The 11,988-nt window shown below is 60.7% G+C and overlaps 1 long non-coding RNA gene across 1 annotated transcript; it reads right to left on the bottom strand.

The window, feature by feature from the left end:
- Positions 1-1,395: 1,395 nt before the first annotated feature.
- Positions 1,396-6,373, bottom strand: LOC123630788. Its single transcript, XR_006732762.1, has 3 exons — positions 4,360-6,373; positions 3,368-4,124; positions 1,396-2,000 (listed from the first exon to the last, which is right to left on the bottom strand). It is a non-coding gene; the product is annotated as an uncharacterized LOC123630788 (long non-coding RNA).
- Between the last annotated feature and the right edge of the window lie 5,615 nt (positions 6,374-11,988).

The following is an 11,988-nucleotide window of genomic DNA, read 5'->3' as shown; positions in this document are numbered from 1 at the left end:
GAGCGCTGAGACTGATCCCTGCCTTTCCACCCAGGCTCTTCCTTGATTTCAGACATGTTCCCTCTTCACCAGGGAGCGGAGGTGATTCCTTATGTGAAAGGGGCTCGTTGGGTAAATTGCTGGAGATGTGTTATCTGCACCCGCCCTCGCCCAGGGGGGTCACAGGGTCCGGCTGTGCCCCAAAGTGAAGCCTCACGTGCTCAGAGGAAGCAGCTGCTTCCTGCGGCTGCTCAGGATGCGCAGACGGGCGCGTGGGACGGCGCGTGCTGCCGGCCGGTGGGCGTGATGCTTCCCACCGGCGACGTCCCCTGGGGAGCGGGTCTGTGGCAGGCACTGACCCCAGGGCTGATAACGGCGGTGGCGATCCGGCTGCCTTTGACCGTTTATGGAGCCCAGGCTGCTCCCGGGCCGGGTTAGAGAGGCATCCACGCAAACCTGGAGCGGAAGCCCGGGCGGGCGCCTGTCCTTCCTCACGGAGTTGCTCCAGGCCGGGGCCTCTGCACACAGAGGTCGAGGACGCGGGGCTCCGTCCGGGCTGTTGGCACACGGGAAAAACCCAAACGGCTTGTTAAACGCTGGGCTGCACGGGCCCCGTGGCTATGAGGTGAGCTGGTGTCAAGTGCCCGGGGAGGACGCCGAGGCCTCCCTCCTGGTAAGGCGCACGGCTGCCCACTGGCACAGGCGCCAGGCACCTGCCCAGCGCTTCACGCGCTGCCGTCATTTACTTTCCATGACAACTTGGGCGCAGGCACCATTGCTTCCTCCATTTTAAAGATGGGGAAACTGAGTCTCAGAGAGGTGTACCGGAACCAGGTTCTCAGCGGGGCTTCTGGTGGCGCTGGGACCCCCACAGGGTGGGGCACGAGCCTGGGGGGTGCTGTCACCACCTGATTCCCTTCTCTGCCATATTAATCCCTCCAGTGCCCAGACTTGCTGTCTCCGTGTCCTGTCGCTGTGGCCTGTCCCCTCCTCCCTCCATGTCTCTGCCCAGGCAACTCCTGCCCGTCCTGGTCACCCTGCCTGGGGCTTCTTCCCTTCCCCAGTCCCAGGCAGAAGGGCCGGGTTCTAGAAGCTGCTCTGCACCCTCCCCCTCTCTCTGTAATGCCTCCTTGGCCAGTGGGGCCGTGTGGTCCCTGTCCCCGGGGCCCTGCCTCGGCACGGGAATGGGCTGCACACGCAGGCGACACTGGCCCATGGGTGGACCAGCTCCCACCGGCGTCGCCCCTTTGGCTCTGCTCCCGGGGAGCTCCCGGAGAGAAGCCCACAGGCCGGGCTGCCAACTGCACGTCCCAGGTCTTCCTTCTGGGGAGGTTTCGAGCTGGCAAAAGCACACTCCTAGAATCACGTTTTAAAAAGCTTTTAAAAATGGGGTGTAACTTACCCCATTTACATACCACGAACGGCACAAATCCCAAGTCTCTCGCTCAGTGCATCTTTGCACGCGTCCACACCTGTGTAGCCACACTGCGTGTCCACGGTCCACATCAAGAGCATCCCCAGCACCCACCGAGAGCCCGCGTGCCCCCTGGGGACCCCCAGTCATTACCCACAGAGGTCACCTCCGCCCTGACCTCTGACCCTCCAGCGCTCTGCCGCTCTGGGCGGCAGGAATCTCTCCTTCCGCGGTTGAGTAGCGAGTGGTGGACACTGTGGGCTGCCCCTTCTGTCGAGGGACGTGTGGGTGGAGTCTAGTGTATGAATGAGACGGGGCTGAACATTCCTGCCCGCGTCTGATTTTGGCTCTCACGCGCGTTTCTGCTGGATCCGTGCTCAGTGGGGGATTGGCCGGGTCCTCGGGTCTGCGTCCAGCTTTGCTGAGTCATTCCAGACGGTTTTCCAGAGTGGTGGCGTCAGTTTACCTCCCACGCACAGGACGTGAGGATTCCGACGCCACTCGGTGTTGTCAGTCTTTTGTTCCCAGCTGGCCTGGCGGGGGTAGAGCAACGTTGTCGTCGCGGAAGTCACAGACCGCCCGTCAGCGCCATCAGGCACAGAGGAATCTGGTGGGGAGTTTTCCACAGTTTTCCGCCAGTTCGGCAGCCGGCCTGGGGGCGGCGTTGCTGAAACGCCAGAGCAGGAAGGAGCCAATTCCTAAAGCGGGGTCCCCTCCCCAGCCCCCCACCAGGAGGCCCTTCTGGGACACCCAGAGGGCATGCGGCGGGCAGGGGAGGGGTAAGTGCTGAGTGGCAGGGACAGGCAGGTCCTTTGGGGATGGGGGTGGGACCCCAGGGAGGTGGGACCCCAGGGGAGGTGGTGGCCACTGGCAGCGGCAGCGACTGGCAGCCCACGTGGAGGCGGCTCCGAAGTGCCCCGCAGAAACCAGCCTGGGGGATCTCCGGGCAGTTAGTGTGCCGTGTTGGCTTCCAGGGCTGTGCAGCAAGTGACCACGCACGGGGAGGCTCCGGCCACAGGTGTTTATCCCCTCGCAGTCCTAGAGACTGGACATTGGTGCGGCAGGGCACGCCCCTCTGAGGCTCCAGGGAGGGGTCCTTCCTGCCCCGCCCAGGTCCCAGGGCCCCAGGCGTCCTTCGCTGCCTCCCTTGAGACACCACCGTCCTCCGTCCTCCATGTCTGGGCTCTGAATTTCCCTCTTGTGAGGACACACGTCACCGGGTCAGGGCCCACCCTACTTGAGTGTGACCTCGTCTCAAAATCCCTGTATCCTAATAAGGTCACAGGCTGAGGTTCTGAGCTGACATGAATTTGAGGGGACGCTTCTCAACCCCACACCGTGTGCAGTCTAAGAGTTTCCCCCAAGTGATGTGCCTGTGGCCGACCCAGCTGCAGACCCCGGGTCCCCGCGACTGGTGGGCGCTTCCCCGGCCCAGCCAGACCCGCGCTCCCCCCTCCCCTCCCCGCACGCCACCCAGGGACTTCCGGGACCCACGCAGCCCTGGGAGCCCAAGCTGGGTATGGGGCTTGTTTCCTCCCTCACAGATGAGGCTGGGTCACCTTTGTCCCCTCCCTGCAGCAGGACAAACACTGACACCAAGTGGGACCTCAATCCCCTCCGGTGGAGCCAGCTGACAGTCCTTAAATGTAACAGTAAAAATGTTGGCTTGGTATTTTTATTGCTTTGCTTTTTCATTTCATTTTTCTGGTTGTTCCTTTGAACATATTTTACAAGTGTCAGTCGCAACGGGCTGACCAGCGAGAGCAGGCCCTGCCGGGGCGGGAGGAGCCGTGTACCGTACGCCTTCCTGCGGCCCCTATGGGCCCCACATGGCCACACCGCCCTCGCCGTGCCCTCCGACCCTGGTGTGGGGGGCTGTCACAGCACAGGTGCGCTCCACTTTGAGGGGCCATTGTCTTGTGGGGAGATGAAATGTATAAATGACCGAGAAGAGCAGAGCAGCTGCACACTCACCTCAGCCACCCGCCCTGTCCCCGCTGCTCCGCCCACTGTGCTGCCCCAGGGTGGCTGAGTGATGGAAGAGGGAGCAGGTCCCTGCTCGGGTTTGCGGCCACACGTGCCAGGGCACTGCACGAGGACGCCCATCGCTGTGCTGTGCGGCGGTCGCGCGGCAGAGTAGGACGCAGCGTGGAGAGGAAGCAGCTGCAGTCACTGCACCGTGTGGGTCGCCCTGGAAACGTGGTCCTGGGTGGGAAAGAGCCGATCGCAGGACGCCTCGTGCCACATGCTTGGATTTGTAGGAAGCTCAGAATCATGCAAAACCACACACTTTACTGTTCGGGGATCCAAACACACGTGGCACAGATATACGAAAGACCCAGCGTGTGCCAGACACCCGTGTCAGGACGGGGGCAGCCCCTGGGGAGGCTGGGGGGAGCAGCAGGGCTGTCCCGTGAGCCGACTGAGGGGGGTCCACAGCTGCTCACCCCGCCGCCTCCCAAGGGAGCCTGAGCCAAGATCCAAACCAGGAGCCAGCAGCCCCTGCCGGGTCCCTCTGCCCCAAGCGCTCCCAACAGTGGCAGGCAGAGGTCGGGCGGACGGAGGAGCACCTCTGCCCAGAGCAGCGCCGCGGCCCCCACCTTGGGGACCATGAGAGTGAGCACGGGGGGCGCGGGGGGGGGGGCAGTGAGGCCAGCACGTGGTTTTCACGTGGTATCTGCCTCCCGGCTGCGCATTAACCAACCGGAGCCTTCGTCCTGGTGGCTCAGACCTGAAAGAGAGCAGGCACCCTTGGAGGTCACAACTGCTGATCGGACGTCCAGGCTGCCCCGCAGGGTCCCGCTGGCTGTCGGCCAAAATGCCCTGTGGACTGGAGTGGTCCCCGAGAGGCCGGCGCGGCTCAGCCCTGGGCCCCGGCTGCTCCTCCCAGGTCTGTTGCTGGAACGAGTCGGCCGCCCTCCCCCTGCGTGAACAGCCTCCCACTGGGGTCAGGGCACCCTCCTCACCCCACAGCGACGGCGGCTCCCGCCAAGAACCTGGAGGCCTCGGCCCCGCTGCAGGGCCACTTCTGCTCTCAGGATTGTGGACAGTCCTTGGGAAGGGGTCTGCTGACACCAGCCGTGCCCAGTCCGAGGAAGGAAGGCCCCCTCGTCCAGGCCCTGGAGAGCCTGGGCTTGCGGTACCCGTGTCCCCCAGAAGCAGCCTCTCGGAGGCTGCCGGAAGCTGTGTCTGCACGTTGGGGGAGGTGGTCCCTAAGGCTCGGCTGGGCAATGTGGGGTGGGGGAGGGCCAGACCTCCTTTTCAGGAGAAAGCGGGGGTGGGGGTGGAGCAACGACATGGGGACCCTGTGCCTGCAGCTCTGCTTCTGGCCACGGGCGCTCGGAGGGCTCAGGGAGGTGGGAGGCGACAGCAGGTGGAAGCCGTTTAAACGACAGGATCCCAGCACCCCAGGGCTCAAAGCCGCCCACTCTCTCCTGGGGGAGGACAGGGCTGTGAGGATTGTGGAGCTGAGTCACCAGGGGCCTGGGGGCGGCAGGGCCAGGGAGGTGACAGGTGAGGGCACCTCCACTGGGCAGGCCACTCGCTCCAGGGACAGCCTGGAGTGAAGGGAATTCAGGGGGATTCAGGGGTGGCAGGCAGGTGGGAGCCCCAGCTGAGTGACTCCGGCAACCGCCCCACCAGAATGTGCCGGAATGTTAGCGGAGGTGGGGCGTGGACAGGGCCGAGGGTGGAAATGGAGGCATTCAAACACCTGGTCCTGGATCGAGGTTCCGGAGCCCGGCCGGCACAGACCCTGCCCAAGTCCCGCTGAGGCCCAGGGCTGCTCCCGGGGCACCTGCTGCCCAGGACACGAGCACAAACCCACCAGGGGTCTCGGGTCTCAACAACGGCCGCTTGGCGCTCGGCCTGGGCCCACTGGGCGTCCCCAGAACTGCGTCCCAGAGGCTGTGGCTGCCGCCCTGCCCAGGGGCTCCCTGTCCCACCGCCCTCCTCTTTGAGGACAGACGGCCCCACGTCTTCCCCTGCCTGCCAAGCAGGGCTGGGCTGGGTGCAGAAGTGGACGTGGACAGGGCCGGAGGGGGCCTGGGGTCTCCAGCAGAGAGGACGCCGGGCATGGAGGGGCAGGGACGTGCTTGGGGGCCACACCGCCAGCCAGGGGCTGAGCCGGGCCTGGGGCCGCAGGCTGTGCCAGAGCTCTGACGGGCACCCGAGGGCCAGCACAGCCCCGCAGCCTCGTCAGCAGTGTTTTGACTCTCAAGCGGGTTTCGGAGAGTGAACGCCTCCGTGTCATCTGCTCGTCCCGCTGCCAGAGGGTTTCTGGAAGACAGATGGCCACGCACGGAAGCCGTCGGCGGCGTGTGGGCTGCAGATGACTGAGCTGCGCATCCTGGCCTCGCCTCCCTCCGCTCAGGCAGTTTCCTGGTCCTCTCTGAACCTCCGTTTCCTCATCTGCCCCGTGTGTGTGCAGAGCCAGGCAGCACGCGTGAGCAGGGGGTGGGACAGCGCACACTGGTGCTTTGCCCCAGCCCAGGCCCGGTGTTGCCACTCTCTGTTTTCAGATTTCACAGCAGGAAACGGCTCAGAGGAAGGAGCTGCCGGATCCTACATCACCCTGGCTGCTGGGTAATCAACGGAGAAGACCAGCGCCAAGTTGGAGCTTGTCCCCAGGCTTTACACATCCTCTCGCTGGGAAAGAAGTTTCCAGAAAGACAGCACTTCCTCCCACTCTTGGCCACATCCCTGCAAAGTGGGGCTCAGGTGCTCTTTCTGCCTGTGCAGAAGGAACCGCGAGAGGAAAGCAGGGGCCGGGTCCCCCCTGGGCTGGGGAGCCCCCGCAGCCCGCGTTTCTGGGGCTGGGCTCAGGGGCCCCTCCCCTGCTGGGCTGCCCTCTGCCCACGTGGGCTCCGGGACCGGTCACCCCGGCCCCAGCATGGCTGTCAAGGCCAGTCCTGCACTGTCCTCTGTTGACACTGGCTCGTGTGAATCGATGTTTGACAAAGCCGTTGTGGAAGGGACAGCTTTCAAAAGAGAGCCTGAGACACGGGCTTCCGTCCCCAGAGCCCAGGGGGCTGGCCTGCACCTCCTCTCTCACCGCACCAGGGCCGGGGGCTCCATGAGCCCACCCTGCTGCCCGAGGACATTCCTGGTGGCTGTGTGCCTGCGAGTACTGCCGTTGCCTGGGTTTGTCCAGGGCAAGCCCACCAGAGGGACAGGCTTCCTGGCACGGTCCCCTCCCTCCCCAGTGGGCCCTGGCTCTGGCCTCTGCCCCTCAGTGTTGGCTGTCACTCAGGCTCCAGCCCCCTCCCGGGCCCCACCTCCCCAGGCCGACAGCTTTGGGCCTGGGCCCCGCTCTCAGGACCAGGCGGACACGGCCCTCGCTGGCCTTGCTGGACCTGCAAGGGAGAGGACCTGTGGTGCCGGGCAAGCCGGCTGGCATCCTCCTGTCCTCGCTGGGCCCGGGTCCAAGGTCCTCCTGGCAGGCGACGTGTCCAGCAGGATGAAAGGTGGCTGCCCGTGTGGGTCGGAGTGGCTGTGCTCACACAGGAGCCAGCGAGGGTGCGGGCAGGACGTCTGGTGCCCCAGCCGGCAGGGCCACGGTGAGCGTCCACTGAGCACTCGGGCCGTCCCCCTCCCACCAGAGCCTGCACCCCCGGGTGTGGGCGGGACAGGTCCCCCGGCCAGCCCCTGCCAGGCCACCCTGTGGGCCACGCCCACCTCTCAGGTCACCCCCCAAGTTAGAGAGATGCAGGGGAGCCTCCCACCTCCTCCTCCAGCACGCGTGTGTGGGCACCCGCAGTTGCACACGTGTGCAGAGTACACACAGGACGGGTGCACACACGTGGGTGTACACACGTGCACACAGCGTTGCACGTCACCATGCGCCTCTGAAACTGGACACACGTTTTCTGGTCCCCCCTTTCTAGTTTGACTCTCCCAGTTCACACCCGTTGCCCCCCCAGCCCAGACCTCCAGGTCCCCTCCCAGTTACTGCTGTTGCCCCGACACCTCCTTCCTGGGCGGGGGGCCATCAGGGGGCGCCTCTCCCAGGGTGGGGGCCCCATCCAGGCAGTCACGTGGCCACGGAGCCCCCATGACCTCCCGGCCGCACTCCTCCCGCCGGCTGTGTGAGGAAGTGTCTCCCTGGGTCCTGGCAGGATGACACCAGGAACCTGCCCACTCCGCAGTGCTCTGTCACCCTGGAATTTAAGCATGACACGATGTGACTTTGGGGACTGATTGGGAAAAGCAAAGTGTTAACAGGGACATCCGCATGGCGTGTGTTGGACCCACCCCCTGGAGGTAGGGGGAGGGGAAGGAAGGAGCAGCTGCAGCCCCTGGGCGGAGAGCCAGGGCCAGGCCCTGCGAACAGAGGGCGCCAGGCCAACTGCACCTCTGGGCCCACCTGCTCCCGCCACCCACACCCGGGGCCCACCTGTGAGCTCCTCCCCCGCAGGCAGTGACAGCCCCTGGGTGGGGTCGCGCCCGTCCTGTTTGCCTTTAGTTCACAGCCCGATCAAAAGGTGAGCAAGTTCAAAGTTACATTCCTTATCACGGTTGTAAGACTGAGTGAGGACTTGGAACCTGCACCTGGACGAGTGACCCTTGGCATTCTGTTCTAGTCATTGCACAACCACAGTCACTGTTATCCGCCCTGCTGGTCTTTTATTAGGTGCAGCGATGGTTTCTTTGCTTTAGCACTCACCTGTGACGTCGGTGCTAACGACAGTGAGCTCTTGCGTGCCAATCCGCTGACTGAAGTCTACCCACAGCTTGTCTTTACCTCGGTGGCATTGTTCGTGCCCAGAGAATCCGGCCAGACGAGACGCCCTGGGCTGCCGTGTTCTGCAGTAATGCCACGTGGCAGGGGCTGCAGGAACGACATTCCACCATCCGCCCTTCTGGAGGGAACCCACAGGGACAAACGGCTCAGAGAAAGTGTGTGTAGGAAAGATGTGAAGGCCTAACACCTTCAACGCGTAAAGAGCTCTCAGAACAAACAGGAAAAGCTTTTGCTCTACTGGGGCCATCTTCTGATTTCGCCCTCCCAAAGGGCTCTGGGGCTCTTTCCTTTGGTGACAGCTCCCAGGACACCCTCCCCACCTGGGCCAGATGGTTTGGGGGGGCTGACCTGTGCTTCACCTCCGGAAGTTCCACACGTGACACAAACCTGGCCAGTGAAGGGCTTCCCTGGGACTCTGCTGGAACTTCTGTGCAGGAGACATGCTCGCTCCGTAGGTTGTGACGCCGGTAAACGTGAGCCACCTGTCTCTGTCGTGCGCGTCTATAGCAGAACAGCACAGACGGGCCGATCAACAGAGATGGCAGCACCGGGGGCTGGGAAGTCTGGTGAGGGGCTCTCTGCTGCAGGAGCCATGGTGGAGGCAGAAGGACGAGAGAGGAAGAGACAGGGGAGAGAGGGGACAGACGGGGACAGAGAGAGAGAGCGCAGGAGGAGGCCAAACTGGTCTTTCCATAAGGAACCCACTCTTGAGATAACAGGATTGATCCATTTTTGAGGGCAGTGACCCCCCACCCAACACCTTCCATTAGGGCCCATCCCCCAACACTGCTGCACGGGGGTCACACGTCCAACACACGGACTTTGGGGGACACATTAAAATCCTAGCACCATCTTTGCCACCAAGTGGAACGACCCCACATGAGAACAAAAGCAGCGCAGGGCAAGGGCCGGGGGACGCTGGGGAAGGTGGACAGGAACAGAGGAACCGTCTGGATCCAGCTCGGGCTGAAGCCCCCGTGTCCCGAACCCTGTCATCGTGTGAACCACTAACTTTCCTTTTTAGCTGAAGCCACTCTGAGTTGCATTTTTGCTGTTCACAATGATGGAAGCCTTGCCTGAGACCCACTGATAGAAAGTTGGGCGGAAAATAAGAACTGACATTGAAACGAAACACAAAGGGCCAATGAACATGGAAACAAGACTGGCTCTAAGCAAGGAGATTGCAGTTACACGCTAATATCCATGCATTGCCATGATGGATTTCGTTGTGTCCCCACCCTCCAAAGATATGCTGAGTCCTAAGCCCCAGTCCTAAGAGTGTGACTGTATTTGGAAATAGGGTCTCTGGAGATGTAATTAGTCAAGGTGAGGTCCTACTGGAGTAGGCAGGGCCCTAAATCCCAATGACTGGCGTTCTCGCGAGGAGAGGAGGGACACCGGGAAAGGCAGCCCACGCGGCGGGGGAGGCAGGGGCTGGATTGAGGCTCTACAAGCCCAGGAACGACAAGCATTTCCGAGAGCCCCCGGAAGCTGGCCAAGGCCCGAAAAGACCCTCCCCTGGAGCCTTGCGAGGCAGAATGGCCCTGCCAACACCTGGGGCTCAGACTGGTTCCAGAACTGAGAGAGGGAATTTCTGATGTTTGAAGTCACCGAGGTTTCTGGAGCTCGCTATGGGGGCCAGGAAACGAACACAGGCACTATTTTCTACTTCTGAATTTAGCAAAAGTACTTTTTCAATGAAAATTCTTAAATGTTGGCACAGTCTAAGGTCAGGAGTATCCTGGAAGTTTAGCAACAGGTAACAAAGGCTTTAAGAGAATTTATCCTCTTTAACTTGGTGATTCCATTTTTAAGGCTTTATCATAAGGAAAAATTTCATATAGGAATTTAGAGTTTTGGAAAAGATGCTCACAATAACATTATTTATTATAATGTGTAGAAACAATTATTGTCTAAAAATAGGAGAAAAGTTAAATGGGAATATTAAATGTTAGAATATAATGAAATATTAGATATTAAAAATGATGTCTTTAAATAATATATGACATAAGGAATTCTCTTTCTATAAACAGAAAAACAGGATATAAAACTGTTAATATGGGGTATAATCCAAATTCATTTTTAAAAGATCTACGACAGGGCAGGGCTGGGCTCACGCCTGTAATCCTAGCACTTTGGGAGGCCGAGGAGGGAGGATTGCTTGAGGTCAGGAGTTTGAGACCAGCCTGAGTAAGAGCGAGACCCTGTCTCTACAAAAAAAGGAGAAATTACCCGGGCATGGTGGCGCATGCCTGTAGTTCCAGCTACTCAGGAGGCTGAGGCAGGAGGATAGCTTGAGCCCAGGAGTTTGGGGCTGCAGTGAGCTGTGATGACACCATGGCACTCCAGCCTCGGTGACAGAGTGAGACCCTGTCTAAAAAAAAAAAAACAAAAAGAAACTACAACATATATTTAGATAACTAGACAAAACACACCAAAATATTAATATTGGTGATATATGAGTGCTAGAATTATGGATTATCTTAACTGTATTGTTTATTTCTTATATAGTACTATTTTTATATCTCTCCCCTATAATACTCATATATTCAATTTCATCATCAGGAAAAAAATTTTCAAATTCCGAATCACTTAATGTGCATTAATCTTTGAAACTAACGTTAGTTAGATGTAATAATAATGTAATAACAATACCCAACAAACTTACTGATTTGAAGTAATAAAACAATTAAGTTTGGTGGCGAAGGTCTGATTATGGGCCGTGGTGCTTCCAAGTGACATCCGGGCAGAGCGGACACAGGGCCACCTTCTACCGCCCTCCCCGGCTGGGCCAAGCTATGGCGCTGGTGTGGCGTGTGCACAGCAGGCAGCGATTCTTTCTTGTCTGGGGACCCACTTTGTGCCTCCCCTTCCTTGTAGCACTTCTCCTTCCCTTGTTCATCCCACCATCTGCAGACACTTAAGTCAGAGGGGACAATGACACAGGAGAACACCCAGACCCAGGAGGCAGAGTGACTCGCTCCGGGTCAGCCTGCAGGTCAGGGCAGAGTCAGGGGAGCAGCTGGGCTTCTGGCCTCTCCAGGTTACCCGGAGAGGCTCACAGGGAAGATGCATCGCATAAGGAGCCACCCCTCCCTGCAGGGACAGAAGTGTCACCAAGCCAAACCCTCTGATATCATCTCCCAGAGCTGTGTGACAGGCTCACCAAGGCCTCCCTGTCCCTGCAAAATCTGTGTGCAAACACTGCCAGGATCTTCCGGGATGGTGCGTGCCGCCGACCAGGCCGGCCAGCGCCGGGCAGGGCTGGGTTTCAATGATTCACGTTCCCCGCCCTCTGCCCAGGCAGCTGAGGCTGGGCCGGTTCGGGTGGGGGCCTGGCGGCATTCACCGGGCCCCTCTGGAAGGTTTGCCACGACCCGCCCAGGGCTGCAGCCCATGGGCCCTGCTGGCCTCGGCAGCTCTGAGACCACCTTGGCCCTGACAGCAGAAGACGCTGCCCCCGCTGCCCTCCCAGGACCTCCTGACCGTCCGCCTTTCCCCCCGGGGGGCTGCGTGAGGCCCCCAGCCTACCCCTTCTCCATCCCTGGCTTGAGCTGGCATCTCCCCTCAGGTCTCCCTTCCCCTGGGACCCCCCCACAGAAGCCTGCGGGGTTTAGAGCCCCACACCCCGTGGGCAGAGCCACCCCCTGAGGGTGCTCCAGTTGGGGGTGACTGCTGGGACCACTGCTTGCCCAAAGGGCAGGCTGGGGAAGGACAGCCATCCCCCGGCCAGGCTGGCCACAGGGGGACGACTGGCCAGCTGGGCTCTCAATGCTGCCATCAACAAGGCATGATCACATGACCACACCCTGGCCAATCAGTCTCTTGCTTACTGCCATTCACCTGCCCAGGG

This window comes from Lemur catta, chromosome 1 (genome assembly GCF_020740605.2).
Source record: "Lemur catta isolate mLemCat1 chromosome 1, mLemCat1.pri, whole genome shotgun sequence".
Classification (NCBI taxonomy): Eukaryota; Metazoa; Chordata; class Mammalia; order Primates; family Lemuridae; genus Lemur; species Lemur catta.
Note: the sequence above shows the minus strand (reverse complement) of the source record. Positions and strands in the feature narration are given on the sequence as shown.